At 42.3% G+C, this 16,499-nt stretch overlaps 1 pseudogene; it reads left to right on the top strand.

Moving 5' to 3' along the window:
- The window catches only part of LOC124520461 (40S ribosomal protein S5-like), a 55,044-nt pseudogene that overhangs the window by 4,108 nt on the left and 34,437 nt on the right, over positions 1-16,499 (top strand).

Below are 16,499 nucleotides of genomic sequence, written 5' to 3'. Positions count from 1 at the left end.
GTAGCTCGATTCAAAGGAGAAAGTTATTTGTTTTATTTCATGAAAATTTATAAATCCCATTGCCCATGAAAATATCTTTCCCAATCCAATTCTATTTAAGCCCCGTGCAGTCCTAGTATCCTTATCCTAACAGCACCTTTGCTTGCTGCTAGCATGGGAGATTGAGGAATAATCTAGAAATGTGTCTTGAACCTTCATTGCAGAGGCTGTTGTTCCCAAAGGCCTTATCTGACGATGTCACTTTTTGGTTTGAGCTCTTGGATGGGACCATCCTTGGAAGCCTCTCTCCTTCCAGATTAGACTGGTCATCATAGCACCGGGGATGCTGGGTTGGGTCCAAATATGACCCATCATCTAGCATCAATAGATAAGGGGACCACAGGATCACATAGATGAAACATAGCAAATAACCAGATTAGTGCTACCAAGCAGCAGCTACAAAAGGCAATTTTAAAATCTCCTATCAGAAAAGGGTTATTGTCTCAATGGATAATGGATTCTTTCTGAGAAACAAAATAGGAGATGGAAGTAAAGGTTTACGACGAATGCTGATCGACGTTTACTTCCAAACTGGCTTCACGATATTGCTCCAAAATCTTGGGTTCCCACTCTTTCCCCCTCTCCAATAAAACCCCCTCCTGCTTCTTTCCCAGGGCTGCAATGATGGACTGGGCAATGGTGTTGAAAGCACCGGGTAGACTATCGAATCCTGAACGTGCCAGAGGTTGTCACTGTTCTGAGCCACTGGGATAGGTGCTCTGAGGGGCAAGCAGATGAAAATCTCACGGGCCCCAACACTCTCCAGCGCACAGCCCAGGGAGAACTATTAATAGACTCCCCAGTAAGAGAGTCCACTGAGGGCTGGGCAAGAGGAAGTGTGGTGAGCGAAACAGGCACACGTTTAGGAACGCCCTTTGCTCTTAAAAGAACGTCAAAGCCAAATGGGGCAATTACAGAGAAAGGGTTACAATTGCCCGAGAAATCTTCAAGGAAAATAATTCCTTGTCCTCTGAGGGGACCTTCCAGGGCACCCTCAGGAAAGCATCCTTAAACCCGCAAGGGCCTAATGAGGTAGGCCAGTTATCAAACACACAAAAAACTCCGCTCTTATTTCTGAGCGAGCTCTCTAACCCACACGCCTTCTTTGAGTTCAAATCAAGAAATTAAATATTCTAAATTTTTTTTTGCACCAGCCTGTGTTCCTGTCTTTAATTTATAGAGCCAGGGACAGAAAAGGGAAGAAAGGGGCATGCTAATGAGGTTATTTCTCTTGTTGGCATTTGCCTACTAATATTTCTTTTCAAAAGAAGGATATGAACTAGAAACACAGCTCATTGTTCTAAACACCTTGAGAGTAAGATGACTTAGTAGAAATATAGTAAGGGGGAAAAAAGGCTGGAGAGAAAAACACAAAGTTTCATCCCATGTACCTCTCGTGTTACAAATGTTTTCCCCTCCGTCATTTGCTATCATTTTTTTTTTTTTTTACATTGCTTGCTACATGAAAATGTGTTACCATAAAAAATACTCTCCAAAAGAGTTTTCAGTGGGGAATTGGACCATACATGTGTGGCCACTTGGATTCTAAATTGAGGACACTGATGTGTGAAGGTTTATTCCTGGCATCTTGTAATGAACAAGAACCAAAAAAGACAAGGACGTAGGAAGGTTTTATCCAAGCTCATTGGAAGTTTTCACAGGGTCTCAGTCTCATGTTGTAACTTCAGCGGAACTAAACGCGAGAGCCAGAAGACACAGTGAATTCAGCCGCATGCCCTGTCCTTTCTCCCTCCCCTGTTCCTTTCTCTGGAGATAGAAACTATTTTTTTCTTAAGTCCTTGTCATGATTGCAGCTTCCTGAGGGCTGTCTCTGTCTATCCCCCTGCTCCCCCTTGAGCACAAGAGAGATACCATAGCTACTACTCTGTCAGTCCAAATTCGTGAAATCAAAGTCCTCCAAATAAGCAAACAGCGAAAGCTACCGATTTAAATTCTACCTGCAGGAGCCCTTTATTTCGTCCACTTTTCCCGCATTTGTTTATTTTGTTCTAGACATCTTTGGGGGATCACATTTGTCCTGGGAATTTCAAGTTGGCCTTCTGCTGCCTGAATGTAGCATTCCTGTGCATTCCACGAGGGCCGATGGATACAAAGTCACAACAAAATGGAAACTATTACCTTGAGCCAAGCTAGCCCTTGAGAAGTCCTTAACTTGAAAGTTTTCGTTCCGCCCAAATGTTCAGTCAGGGACTAAGTGCTGAGAAGATGGCCTTCTAGAAAGCATGACTTGGAGGAGACAGGCTGCACTGTGTGCTGAAGTCAGCGAACTCAGGCTGGAAACCAGTCACACTTGGTAGGTAGGGAGAGTCAGTTGAACGCACCTCTTCCGATTCCCCTCTGCGGTGGATCCTGGATCGCAGCTTAAAATTCGCCGCGGGGGAGTATTTACATCCCTGAAATCAGCGAACGCTACAAATCTGAGGGTAATGTTTTTCTGTTTCGTTTTGTCCCAGGGAGGCAGTTAATAAACTTTTTTCTAGCACAGCACTAACTACAGGCCTGTGAAAGGTCAATGTTTCAAAGAGCCCGTCTGGATCCGAAATGCCTTAAGAGGAAGGCCTCTCATTTCTGCGATTTCTCAAGGAAGTGCCAGGAAGAAATGAAAATCTGTCTCTGTGACTTTTTCTTTCAGTGCTTTGAAATAACCCACACCAGGGGCACCCGAGTGGCTCGGTCAGCTGAGCGTCCGAGTTCGGCTCAGGTCATGATCTCACAGCTCGTGGGTTCGATCTCGGCGTCGGGCTCCGTGCGGACAGCTCAGAGCCTGGAGCCTGCTTTGGATTCTGTGTCTCCCTCTCTCCCTGCCCCTAACCCATTTGCATTCTATCTCTGTCTCTTTCAAAAATAAATAAACATTAAAAATATTCTTTTTTAAATAACCCACACCGGAGCTCCGGCCAGTGACTTCCTGCCCTCCCCTTGTGTTGTGCGTGACTTGAAAGTCCTTCCATTGCTCAGGCCATGCAGTTTTTACACCTGTATTGTGTTATATAAGCCAGCCTGTCTAGTTCTGGAACCATCCTGTAAATATGTCAGCTTAGATTTTCCTTTTCTTCTGCTTCACCCTCAGGCGGTAACTTTCACCCCCTTCCAAACAAATCCTTCCTGCAGTGGTTTGCTCCCCTGCCTCCACTGTCTCATGTTCTGTCACTTTTCACTGCCCGCCACCCGCCTGCTGTGCCCTCGGCTCAAGAGCTCCAGTGCCGGGCCGCAATGCGGGCTCCTGAATGCTACACACCCCTTCTCTCTCCCTCTGAGCATGTGCCCCTGTCAGCAGGGCCATGTCCCTAAAACGCCTCCCTCGGCTGCCACAGCTACTCCAGATCGTGGGACTCAGGCTTCATCGCTGACTAGTCTTCTGTCTCTTCTTGGTGGGATTGTTCTCCTCCTACAGGCAGGGCTTTTGAGGAGTCTGAGGTGGGTGCAAGCCTTTGGGTCCACACAGGGCTTGGAACCCTTCTTACAGCCATCGCTATTTTATTGTGTTGTTACATATGTAAATATGGCATTTCCTCTAGTAGAATAGACAGGCCTTAGGAGCCAAGAGGGGGCCTTATTGAACACTGGATTCTTTACAGATGCTTTTCAGGTGAGACGTGTTAGGCAGAAAATGGACTTCCATAGCTGGACCTCCCCAATGTCCTAAGTTATCTGATATAAACACAGGAACGACAATTGTTCTCAAGCAAGGGTGATTGGTCCCTTACACATTTGGTAAAGTCTGGAGGGTTTTTTTGTTTTTATTTTTGTTTTTTCATTTTCACAACAGTGAGGGCATGCTACGCGCTACGGGTGGTTAGACGACATGCATCCAGCTAAATGTTCTATAGGGCATAGTACGATTCCCACAAAAAGGAATCATCAGACCCCAAATTTCAATAGTGCTGAGGTAGAGAACCCCTGCCTTATAGTGTGACCATCCTAAAGCTGTTCACCAGCTAACGGGGGGGTAAGAGTTGGGTTGTGGGTCTGGTCACACTTGCTTAACCACCCAATAACTGAGTGTCATAAGGGTTGCTGCACCCATCTGCTTATCTGAACCTGGCAACAGGATGGCCCCCTCCTGGCTTTCCACAAGGTCTTTGTTCTGATCCTCAGTCGCCACTGAATACACAGCAGAGCCCCTCACTTTCAATCCTTGGATGTGTCTCTAACACGCAATAAACAAGCCATAGCATCAGGATGATCTGTGTGTGAGTCTCAGCAACCTGCATCGTTCACAAGCACGTCACATATTCAAAAACTTACACTTGACAATCACGAGTTCGGGGAAAGTGTAAGTTAGTGGCTAGAAGCTCAGAGACCCAAGGTCAGAGGACAGTTATGCTCATGATAACTTGAGTGTTGAGTCTTTGCTAATCTTCACTCCGTTTTCTAGTCTGTAAAATGAGGACATAAGTGAGACACCCCTCACGGAGTTGTGACAACTATGCGATGATGCAACCACAGTGTTGAGAAAAACGCCCCGCAGCGACTAACCACTTAGCAAATAGGCGGTGTCAGTAAAACAACATTAGATTCTTTATGGGTAGGAAAAAAAGAGAAGCCGGGTGTTTCTGAATATTAGGGGGATTATGGATTATCATCAAATTAATAACCTACTTTCTATAAGTAACTCCTTCGATCTTTATTGTGTTGAATTGAAGTGAACTGATTTCACTAAGATGCACGTGTATCCCATCGTTTGTTACCGAGCAACAATTCAAATAGAATAGAATGTTTGAAAGGAATAATTCATGGAGCTTGCAAACAGTGAGGAAGGGGGGCGGGGAGAATACAGTACATAGAATACAAGATGCATTGCCGTGAGCCAAGTCTTGAATATCTTCTATTTTTCTACATTAGTTTGTGCCTCAAGGGTCCAAAGCGTCTTGCTAATCTGATGACTCTCCACAACATCCTGGTATTATCATTCCAGTTTTTTTTTTCAACCTGAGCGAACTGAACTGCAGAAAAATTGAGTGATTTGCTCAAGGTCACACAGAAGACAAGCCCAGAATAGAACTGCATCTGCTGGCTTCCCGTTCAGCCGGGACCCTTCCCAATACACCTTACTTGAAGCAGTCTGGTGAGAGTGGCTAATGGCTTTGCTATTCTTAAACCACCAGTACCTTTTTTTTTTTTTTCCTGAGTAATACTCTTGGCAAACTTGTTTATTTTCTAGAGTGAGAGATATTTCTGAAAATAGAGCCTCTGGGCAAAGTTGATTGTCATTCTAAAAAGAATAGTCTCAAAGCAGCAAATTAATTTGTTAAAAACGTGGGTTTGGGGACTGTAATCAAAGAGGAAGATCCTATACCAATGTCAAGAATCTGGAAAGATGGAGAAATTGAATGAAAGATATTGACTATCAAAGGAAGAGTTTTGCAAAGGCTCGAAAACGTGGATTCAGAGTAATAGCAGGCATTTAGCAGTGAGCTTGAGTTCTGGCCAAGAAATGTGGTGCACCTTGGCACCTTTCCCTGACCTCACAATCCTGCAGGCAACTCATTTCCTCCAGCCAAATCGATGGCTTTCTAATAGCGGAGCGTCCCGCTCTGAATCACTTGCAAACCACTAAGATATACTTTCACTGTTTATTTTCTAACTTGAGACGGAGAAGAGCAAGGTCAGTTGATTCTTTCAATGATTGCTCTTAAAATAAAAACTCTCACTGCCATCTTTTGAACTTTTGAAAACCAATGCCCAATAACACAGCCATTTTAGCCAATTCAGTTGTTTATGACCATAGTTTTCCATAACTTTATTATCTCTGTCTATAGCATATGTATTTAATGCACTGGCATTATTAATGGCATGTGCTTTTACATTTGTCAAGGATGGTGCCTTGTGCCTACTGTGTACTCAGCTAACATTGGAAACAAAAAAATATATACAAAGATATTAAATGGTTCCATTTAATTAGGGCTTATTTTTCCTGTGAGATAGAGCCCTCCTATTAGAAGAATAAGTGTATATTGACCATATGATGATGTGGAGAAAAGGCTTACTGGTGGGAAAGGTGCATGTCCAGGAGCTGTAGAAAATAAAATTGAATGGGTGTGTCAATTAGGCAGAGAACATAGGCTTCATGTCGGGTGGGCATAATAGTGTGGACAGTATGAGCCAAAGAGTACAGGGATTCCAACCACAAGATGAAAGCTCTAGAATGAATAAGTTCTAGGAGGCAATACATTTGCTACCTGCATTCCACTTGGTAGCCAACATGCTCATAAGAAGCTGCATCACCATCACTACTACCGCCATCATCATCACCACCATCACCATCATCATCATCACCATCACCACCATCATCACCATCATCATCACCACCATCACCACCATCATCACCATCATCATCACCATCACCATCATCATCATCATTGTCATCCTCTCTTATGACTACAAGTCAAAGAAAGAAATTCATCAAAGTCTGGAAGCCAGAATATAAATATTATTGTTAATCATTACTGTTAGAATACTCATGTTCTTTTAGTGTTTATCTGAAACTACTTTACATTTTTACACTAACTGAAACAAGATTGCTTAGTTTCTTAGGACTGGAAGAATTATAAAGCATATGGCAGAGAATTCACTTTTGTTGGTCCACATCCAGATTTTTGTACTCTTGCTGTACCTTATTTGAATATAATGAATCAACAGACAGAGGCTAGAGGCTAGATTAGATTGCTGACTGACTGTCAAGGCAATGGAGAAGTTATGTGGTGAAACCAGCTTATATCTCTCTTGTAATTATGTCGTCTTTGCCTTCATTCTGTTTGAAATGAAAGATGCTTCTTCTAGATGCTGGCCCCTTTGAAACAGTGGCCTGAAAAATACAACATGTTTCTTCCTCAAACTCCAAATTCTATTTCAGATGTTAGATGCTAGTTGCTAAGGGAACCATTACAGGGCAATTATCATTAAAACAGTCTGAAACTAGATACCTGAAGGAGGGGATTGTTCTCTGGTCTTTTAAGTGCAATGGTGGGGCAAACCCTTTCTCCCATTAGTAAAGCCCGTTCACGGACAGACTACTTTTCCTTTTCACCCACTTCCTGGGAAAAGAGTGAAAGAAATTGTATTAAATCCTTGGAGAAGAGAAGACTCATATATGGATGAATGTTGAAATCAGATTGAACCCAGACTCATGATAGCTGTGCTATAAGGAAATTGTATTTAAACTTGGGAAGTGGCTTTTTTTCTTCTACCTTTTTTATAAATAGGAGTACAAATTGCATACAATAAAATGCAGATTTTATGTACATGTTGATGAGTTTTGGCCAACGTATACCTTTGTTCAAATGCCACCCCCAAAATGATACAGAACATTTTCATCTTTCCACAAAGTGCCCCCCTTATACCACATTCCAGGCATTTCTTCGCCCTGGACACAACTACGCTGGTACCAGTCACCATAATTTAGTGTCTCCTATCCTGGAACTTCATATAAATGGAGTAACATTATACTTAATCTTATTTTCTGGCCTCTATTGCCCAAATGTAAGGCTTATAAGATTAATCCATGGTATTCTATTTACCAATAGTCCTTTCCTTTTTATGGCTGAGTCGTATTCCACTGAATGAATAAAGCTGTTATGAGTGTTCTTTTAGATATCTGTCTGTGGGCAGGTATTTTCATTCCAACTTTAATGTTGCTAGTCACAGATTTGACTTACTAACTCTATATAGAAGAAGCCACTGTGGGAGTAGATTGTTCTGAATAGAAGGGCCTTTTATGCACTTTTAGCTCTTTGGTCATCTCAGCCCAGGGTTGTGGACCCACTGTCTACCACCATCACCCATCCCCAATCTTCAATGCCCATTGAAAGTATTCTCAAATTCCGTATGTCTTGAATACCACAGCCAAACAGTGTAATAAAGTCAAGACCCCTTCCACATTCCCATTCTCACTTAAATAATTGGGACTTCCTTCTAACATGTCAACACCTTGTAGCTCGTGAGGAGACGCACAGTAGCTATGCCTCTGTTTAGATTGAAAAGCAGCCTGGGGTGCGTGGGTGACTCAGTCTGTTAAGTGTCTGACTCTTGGTTTCAGCTCAGGTCATCGTCTCACTGTTCCTGAGATCGAGCCCCCATCTGGCTTGCTTGGGGTTCTCTCTCTGTTCCTCTCACTCTCAAAATAAGTAAATAAGCATTAAAAAACCAAGCAGTCTAACATTTTCAGAGTAATTGCTTCAGAAACTCACCTGACCAACCCACAAGCCCCCTCGGGTAGTGACTTTGAATGCATGCGTTACCACTTTGCATGAATTTTGCACACATAGTGAAAAATAAGTCAGGTTTCAACAATGCACTTTCTTTTTTTATATATTAAATATAATGTGTTGTCAAATTGATTTCCATACAACACCCAGTGCTCATCCCAACAAGTGCCCTCCTCAATGCCCATCATCCACTTTCCCGTCTTCCCCACCCCCCATCAACCCTCAGTTTGTTCTCTGTATTTAAGAGTCTCTTATGGTTTGCCTCCTTCCCTCTCTGTAACTTTAACTTTTATTTCCCTTCCCCTCCTCCCTGGTCTTCTGTTAAGTTTCTCAGGATCCACATATGAGTGAAAACAAATGATATCTGTCTTTCTTTGCCTGACTTATTTCACTTAGCATCACACTCTCCAGTTCCATCCACGTTGCTACAAATGGCCAGATTTCACTCTTTCTCATTGCCAAGTAGTATTCCATTGTGTACATAAACCACAATTTCTTTATCCATTCATCAGCTGATGGACATTGAGGCTCTTTCCACAATTTGGCTATTGTTGAAAGCACTGCTATAAACATTGGGGTACAAGTGCCCCTATGCATCAGCACTCCTGTATCCCTTGGGTGAATTCCTAGCAGTGCTATTCCTGGGTCATAGGGTAGATCTATTTTTAATTTTTTGAGGAACCTCCACACTGTTTTCCAGAGTGGCTGCACCAATTTGCATTCCCACCAATGGTGCAAGAGGGTTCCCGTTTCTCCACATCCTCACCAGCACCTATAGTCTCCTGATTTGTTCATTTTAGCCACTCTGACCAGCGTGAAGTGGTATCTCAGTGTGGTTTTGATTTGTATTTCCCTGATGAGGAGTGACGTTGAGCATCTTTTCATGAACAATGCACTTTCTAGGAGGACTTTTAGTGCCTCCTACGTTTTCTGAGCTATAGGAAAGGATATGTTAATAAGACCATATTTAAAATTCACCCCAGTGGTGCTTCAACATCCTTTCTGAGAAAGATGTACTGAGATGTTTGCTATAATCCATGCTAAGACCTTTCTAACACTTTAAGGACTGTGTTACAGCAGAGAATGCTTTATTAGAAAACGGTGGTCTGGCTGTGGGATCCCTGGAGCGTTTGCTTTAGCCCATGGGGTAGTGAGCCTGTTATCCGTGCTTTGATTCAAGTTATGCCTGAAGCTCTCACACATTTCCAATGCTTCTAAGAGGTGACACGTCTCTAGGTGATTTAATCCCATCAACTGATTCTTTGTTTTTTCTTTTGGAGATGAGCTGATGTGCAGGGAACACCATTTAAACACGAGTGTTTCCAACTCCTGATTTTTTTTTGGGGGGAGGGGCGGTTTCTTCTCAAGGTTATATGATTTCCCAACCGCTTTCTTCTGGACTCTGTTAGCCAAATAGGCATTAAATACCGTGCCCATTTTACAGATGGTAAGAATGGAGCAGGTTAAGTGGCTTTTGCCCGTAGGGGCGTGCGTATGGTGTGTCTGGAACCATTGTGATCCCCAGCCACGCCTTCAAGGTGACTGAGTGGGAGGTGGTGCAACCTGCATCACAGAGACCCCTGACATCAAACCCCTGGGGAAGTGGAGCACCAATGACGTGCAGATGAGTGCCGTCTCTTTAAAGGATTACATTGCGGTGAAGCAGAATGTGCCAAAGTACCTGTCCCGCAGCACAGGGCACTATGCGGCCAAATGCTTCTGAAAAGCCTGGCGCCCTGCTGTGGAGGGCCTCACCAACTCGATGACGTTGCACAGCCATAACAACGGCAAGCAGCTCATGACCATGCCCATTGCCAAGTGTACCTTGGAGATCATCTATCTGCTCACTGGTGAGAAACAACACATCATCCCCCCCCCCCCGACTGCACAGGTCCTGGTGCATGTGATTATTCACAGGTTCTGGGAGGACTCAACCCGAACTGGGCGAACCAGAACAGGGAAGCATCAGGCCACCGATGTGTCCCCACTACGCCGTGGGAATCAGGCCATCTGTCTGCTGTGCACAGGTGCCCGTGGGGCCGCCCTCTGGAACATCAAGACCATTGCTGAGTAGCCAGCAGATGCGCTCATCAGTCAAGCCCAGGGTCCTTCCAATTCCTATGCTATCAAGAAGCACGAGCTGGAAAGTGTACTCAGGTCCAACCATTGGTCCCCTGGCTGTGGCCCCGATAAACCTGACTGCCCACCCCAGTCTGGGTGGAAGCAAAACCTCGTCTCTGCTCTGAGAGAAATCCCTGAAGTAATTCTAAATTTTTGTAAATGAAAGACAAGTGGATACTTACTGTAGGGGAGGGGCGTGGCAAGGTAGCCCCTCCAAATCCCCCTAAATGTACCCAGCTAGCCCTGAAGGATGGGGGAGAGTCAGTAAATCTGCACATGAATGAAGAAACCTGAGAAGAAAAGGATCTAGATTCTGAATGCTTTCTCTTTCAGGGGCCAGTATTTGAGAGTGTGCCTGGTGAATCAGGATGGTGGGAACTGAAGGTCGTGAGGCACGAAGAACACCAAAGAGGAAAACGTTATGGCGGAAGTAGGGGTTCACCAAGTAATCTGAAAACACCCAAAAACTTAACTCACAAAATCCACTAGAAAAACATGCAAATCATGTACATAGTTTTAATGCTCTAGTTACTACCTTTAAAAAAATTAAAGGACAGGCACCTGGGTGTCTCAGTCAGTTAAGCAAAAGACTTCAGGCCAGGTCATGATAGCATCTGACTTTGGCTCAGGTCATGATCTCGTGGTTCATGAGTTCCAGTCCCGTGTCGGGCTCTGTGCTAACAACTCAGAGCCTGGAGCTGCTTCAGATTCTGTGTCTCCCTCTCTCTGCCCCTCCCCTTCTTGCTCTCTCTCTCTCAAATAAACATTTTAAAAAGTAAAAAGAAACCTACATAATTTTAATCCATTTTTTATTTATTTAACCTAATATATCCAAAATATTATTGTCTTAAATAATTAATATAAAAATAATGAGATACTTTATATCTTTTTTTTAATGTATTAAATCTTGAAATCAAGGGTGTATTTTCTAATTATGGTGCACCTCAATTGGGACAAGTCACATTTCAAGTGCTCTTGCTTTTATTTTTTTATATTAAACATAATTTATTGTCAAATTGGTTTCCATACAACACCCAGTGCTCATCCCAACAGGTGTCCTCCTCAATGCCCATCACCCACCCTCCCTCCCTCCCACCCCCCATCGACCCTCAGATTGTTCTCAGTATTTAAGAGTCTCTTATGGTTTGCCTCCTTCCCCCTCTGTAACTTTTTTGTCCCCCTTCCCCTCCCCCATGGTCTTCTGTTAAGTTTCTCAGGATCCACATAGGAGTGAAAACAGATGGGATCTGTCTTTCTCTGCCTGACTTATTTCACTTTCAAGTGCTCTTGCTTTTAAGTAGCTTCCATGTTGGATGGTGCGAGGCTTGATGTTCATGGGAGAAAGACAAGAAACGCCCTCTTAGCAGTCACTCTCCCAAGAATTCTGAACAGGAGTGTGAGCTAGAGCTGTAACCATAAGGTGTGATGAGCTATATCTCAGGACACAGAGGGTAGTGAGGATGACACCGGGGGGGGGGGGCAGCAATATAACCACAGCCCCACACTGTGGGCCACAAGTGGACCCAGCATTTTGCTTTACCCACTCCCTATTGTTTGGAAAAAGAGTCAATCCCAAAATTCCCGGCCAGTTGGTGTAAGGAGAAGAACCCAAGAGAGAATTTGGTCTTATGTCAAGTTGCAGCAAAGGAGACTTCAGCCAAGAATCTGAAAAGAGAAATATAATGTCCTCTGTTTGGGAAGTCTGTGACATGGGTCAGACCAGTAACAATTCTTTAGTTGTGCATCAGCCTTCCCACCCCACGCCAATATGGCACAAGGGCCTTGAGGGGAGGAATTAGGATATTCTCTTTTATAATAGTTGCTGAAATTTCTGTGGCACCACAGTTGTGGTAAACTGGGTAAGCGTGGTCTTCTTCAACCTCTTCCCAGCACCTAGAATAGGACTCGCCATGGAGTCATATTCATTAAAAAGTCGTTGAAAGACTGACCAGAGAAACCTGAGCTCCTTTCCTTTCTGCTTGCAGCTCCCTCCTTCCAAAATGGACATAATCAGAAGGTTCACACTGCTCGTGTCTCAAGTAAATTTTTTTTGAAGTTTATTTGTTTGAGAGTGACAGAGACAGCACGAGTGGGGGGAGGGGGTAGAGAGGAAGGGAGAGAAAGAGAATCCCAAACAGACTCCGCGCTGTCAGTACAGAACCCGATGTGGGGCTCGAACTCACCAAGTTGTGCATGACCTGAATTGAAACCAAGAGTCGCATGCCTAACTGACTTAGCTGCCCCTCAGGTAAATTTCTGTAGGCGTTACCATCCTTACCTACCTACATAAGTCAATGGGAAGAAAAAACTGTAAGAAAAATTATTGGAATAAAAGATGTTACATTTGCATGATGTTCTAGATCATATAGAAGGCTCTTGTATGCAAATCTCATTTAAGCCTTCACATTTTACATGTTCAGAGAAGGTAAGACCCTCGGTTCACTCAAGTGACTAACAAATCATTCGGCTGGAAACTGATCCTACAACACCTGACTCCAAATCCAGCTAATTTTAGTCTTCCTTTCCCTGCATTATGGCTGCCTTCAAATGCAGGACCACCTTGTACTGATAATAAAACGCTCTGCACAAATTCATGATATTTTTACCATGTTGTTATCAGAAGTACTCAGTTAGCCCTAAGAAAATATTATTATATGAAACTGCCTTTGACCTATCTTTACATATATTAAATACAACTATTGACCCACCAGAAAACCCAGAGTGGCTCTAAATAAAGATTTTCATTTTCCAGGTTATACCATGATAGTTTGTCTTCCAGAATAAAATGACTTCTTTGGAAGCAGGGGAGAATTGATTTCTTAAATCTGACCCAGACGTCAGATTGGTGTGCTTTATTGTAGGAGTCTAACTGAATGTTTTCTTAGCAGGATCTCCTGTTACTGGAACAAGGAGATTTTGCACAATTTATTCATCGAAGCAATGGGGGAAAACAGGCCAGACCACACAGCTGGCTTAGAAAACAATGTAAATGCCTTTTTGTTCAGTAAACAATTGAAGAGGGAAAATAATTTCCTCCCAAGCCAACTGAAAGTGGGAAAGGACAAACATTTGCTTTTGCCAAATTCAGTCTGAATTATTTATCACCTGCTACAGAACAGGGTATGTGAATAATATTGTAAGAAGCAGTAAAGCTCTGACACCTTCTCAAGAAATAGTTTGTAAGTATTTTGTAAATAGTTTGTGAATTGTCAATAAATTACCACGTATCAGTCCATGTAAGGAGTGGGTCATGGGCAGTTGTGGCCATCATTATACTCTCCTCGGTTCTACATCTTGGCCGAAAAAAATCTTAACACTTCTCAACACGCTGTTGAGAAATGAGTGGACTTGAAGCCCAGAGACCTGGCTTCATTCTGTAGCTGCATTGTCTTCTTCGAGTCACCGAAAATTTCTGAGCTTCCTCTCTCCTGTTGTTAAGCACGCTAAAAATATCTACTTTGTAGGGTTGTGCTGAGAATTAAGTGAGCTAATAGGAGTGAAATGTCCTTGTGCAATACCTGATCCATAATACTAACACCCACAGATCAGTGATCTGTAGGGGGAACATACACTCAGAAATATAATTTTCCTGATTTAAATATGGCTGCAAAATTGGTGTTGCCTGTCTACTAAGCTGATAATCATACCTGCTCTTACAGTGAACTTGAGATGATATAAGAGTAATACATCACTCATTCATGTATTCTTTCACTGCATCATCATTTTTTAAAAAGTTAATTTATTATCTACTGTGTGTGTGGCACCGTACCAGACCCAAGGCAGACAACATATCTATTCCCCATAGACTACAACCTATAGCCTACTATTGACGGGGAATGGCAGGTGGTAAATGTCGTTATACAGGAAGGGCCTTGGCTCCCTAATGTGAGACTGATGGTTTCAATGTCAACCGTGCACAGCAAAAGACGTTCTCAGAAGGGTGTTTAAGACACCCATCTCATTATTCCAGCTTGCAGTCACAGGGTACCAGGCTGAGATACAGAGAAACAGCCTTCCCTTCTGAGGAGCACACAGGTAAACTCTTATGCTAAGGAGAAGCAAGAGTTCATTGGCAAACAAATTATAAGAATTCCGCACTTAAACAAGTGTTCTTCAAACAAAAATCAAAGGAAAGTATAAGATCTCACTTCTATTGATAATACTCTGCAGCAGAAACCAGATCTGAGAACACAGTGATCAGGACAAACTTCAGACCAAGATAGAGTTTTAAATACATGGTGTTAGGAGAACTGGGCAAATCATTTTGGAAAAGAAAGGCAAAAATTAGATTTATATCACACCATATACAAGAATAAATTCTGAATGGATTAGAAACCTAAATACAAAAAATGGGACCATATATATACTATATGGTTGAATTCCTTTTTAACTTCAGAGTAGAGACAGGCTTCCTAAATATGACCCAAAATCCAGAGGCAATAAAGAAAAGTTGATAAAATTGACTGCAGAAAAATATGTAAAAATGCATCACACAAAACATCATAATCAAAATCAAAAGACAGCTGGGGAAAAAAGCAACATGTACCATAGCCAAAGGTTTAAGATGCCTAATAAGCAAGGAATTCTTAAAATTTTAAGGACAAAGGACAAAAATAATAGAAAAATAGAAAAAAAAATATATATGGGCATACAATTCGGAAGAGCATATAAACATCGCTCTACATATATTAAAAAGTTCAAATTAGTTAAATAAATGCAAGTTATAATAATGCTTGAGTTATTTTTCACCTCTCAGATTGACAAATGATTTAAAAGTAAGAAAACAAATGGTACTGAAACGACTGGATATCCACACGCAGAGACAGAATCTAGACACAAGCCTCACACCCTTCACAAAAAATGGACTGAAAGTGGATTCTAAACATAATTTAAAGTACAAAACTGTTGGGGTGCCTGGATGGCTCAGTCGGTTGAGTGTCCGACTTCGGCTCAGGTCATGATCTCAGTTCGTGAGTTCCAGCCCTGCATCAGGCTCTGTGCTGACAGCTCAAAGCCTGGAGCCTGCTTCAGATTCTGTGTCTCCCTCTCTCTCTCTCTGCCCCTACCCCACTCATGCTCTGTCTTAAAAATAAAACATTAATTTTTTTTTTCAAAAGTACAAAACTGTAAAGTTCCTAGACGATAACATAGGAGGAAACCCACCCAATCTTGGACAAAGTAATGACTTTGTAGATACAACACAAAGGCATGACCCATGGAAGAAATCATTGATGAGCTAGACTTCATGAAAATTAAAATTTTATGCTCTGGGGAAGACACTATAAACAGAATGAAAGACAAGCCACCGACTTGGAGGACACATTTGCAAAAGACATGTCTGATAAGGGACTGTTATTCAAAAATATAGTCTTAAGTGAGAAAATGAACGGCATAATTTTCAAAACTGGGTTCAAGACCTGAACAGACACCCCACCAGAGAAGATAGAAAATATACAGATGGCACGTAGCATATGAATGGATGCTCAGCATCCTATGTTATTAGGGAATTGCAAATTAAAACAAGATGCTACTACTCACCTATTAAAATGGCCAAAATCTAAAACACTGACAACACCAAATGCTGGAAATTGAGGATGTGGAACAGCAGGAGCTCCCCTTCATTGCTGGTGAGAATACAAAATGGTACCACCACTTGGAAGACAGTTGGGTATTTTTTTTTTTTTACAAAACTAAATATACTCTTACCCTTATGACACAGGAGTCATGTTTCTCAGTATTTACCAAAGGAACTGAAAGCTTGCACCCATACAACAACCTAAGCACGGATGTTTATAGCAGCTTTGTTCTCATTTGCTGAAACTCAGAAGCAGCCAAGATATTCTTCGGTAGGTAAATGGATTGAAAGAAAGAAAGAAAGAAAGAAAGAAAGAAAGAAACGAAAGAAGGAAGGAAGAAAACTACATCCAGACAATGGAATATTATTCAATACTCAAAAAGGTGAGCTATGAAGCCATGAAAAGACATGGAGGAACTTTGAACTCATATTATGAAAGGAAAGAAGTCAATCTGAAAGGCTAAATACGATATGATTCCAACTATATGACATCCAGGAAAAGACAAAACTATGGAGACAGCAAAAAGATCAGTGGT

This window comes from Lynx rufus, unplaced genomic scaffold, assembly GCF_022079265.1.
Source record: "Lynx rufus isolate CCGP_SWC_20201006 ecotype Redwood Valley unplaced genomic scaffold, mLynRuf1.p SCAF_3, whole genome shotgun sequence".
Taxonomy (NCBI): Eukaryota; Metazoa; Chordata; class Mammalia; order Carnivora; family Felidae; genus Lynx; species Lynx rufus.
Note: the sequence above shows the minus strand (reverse complement) of the source record. Positions and strands in the feature narration are given on the sequence as shown.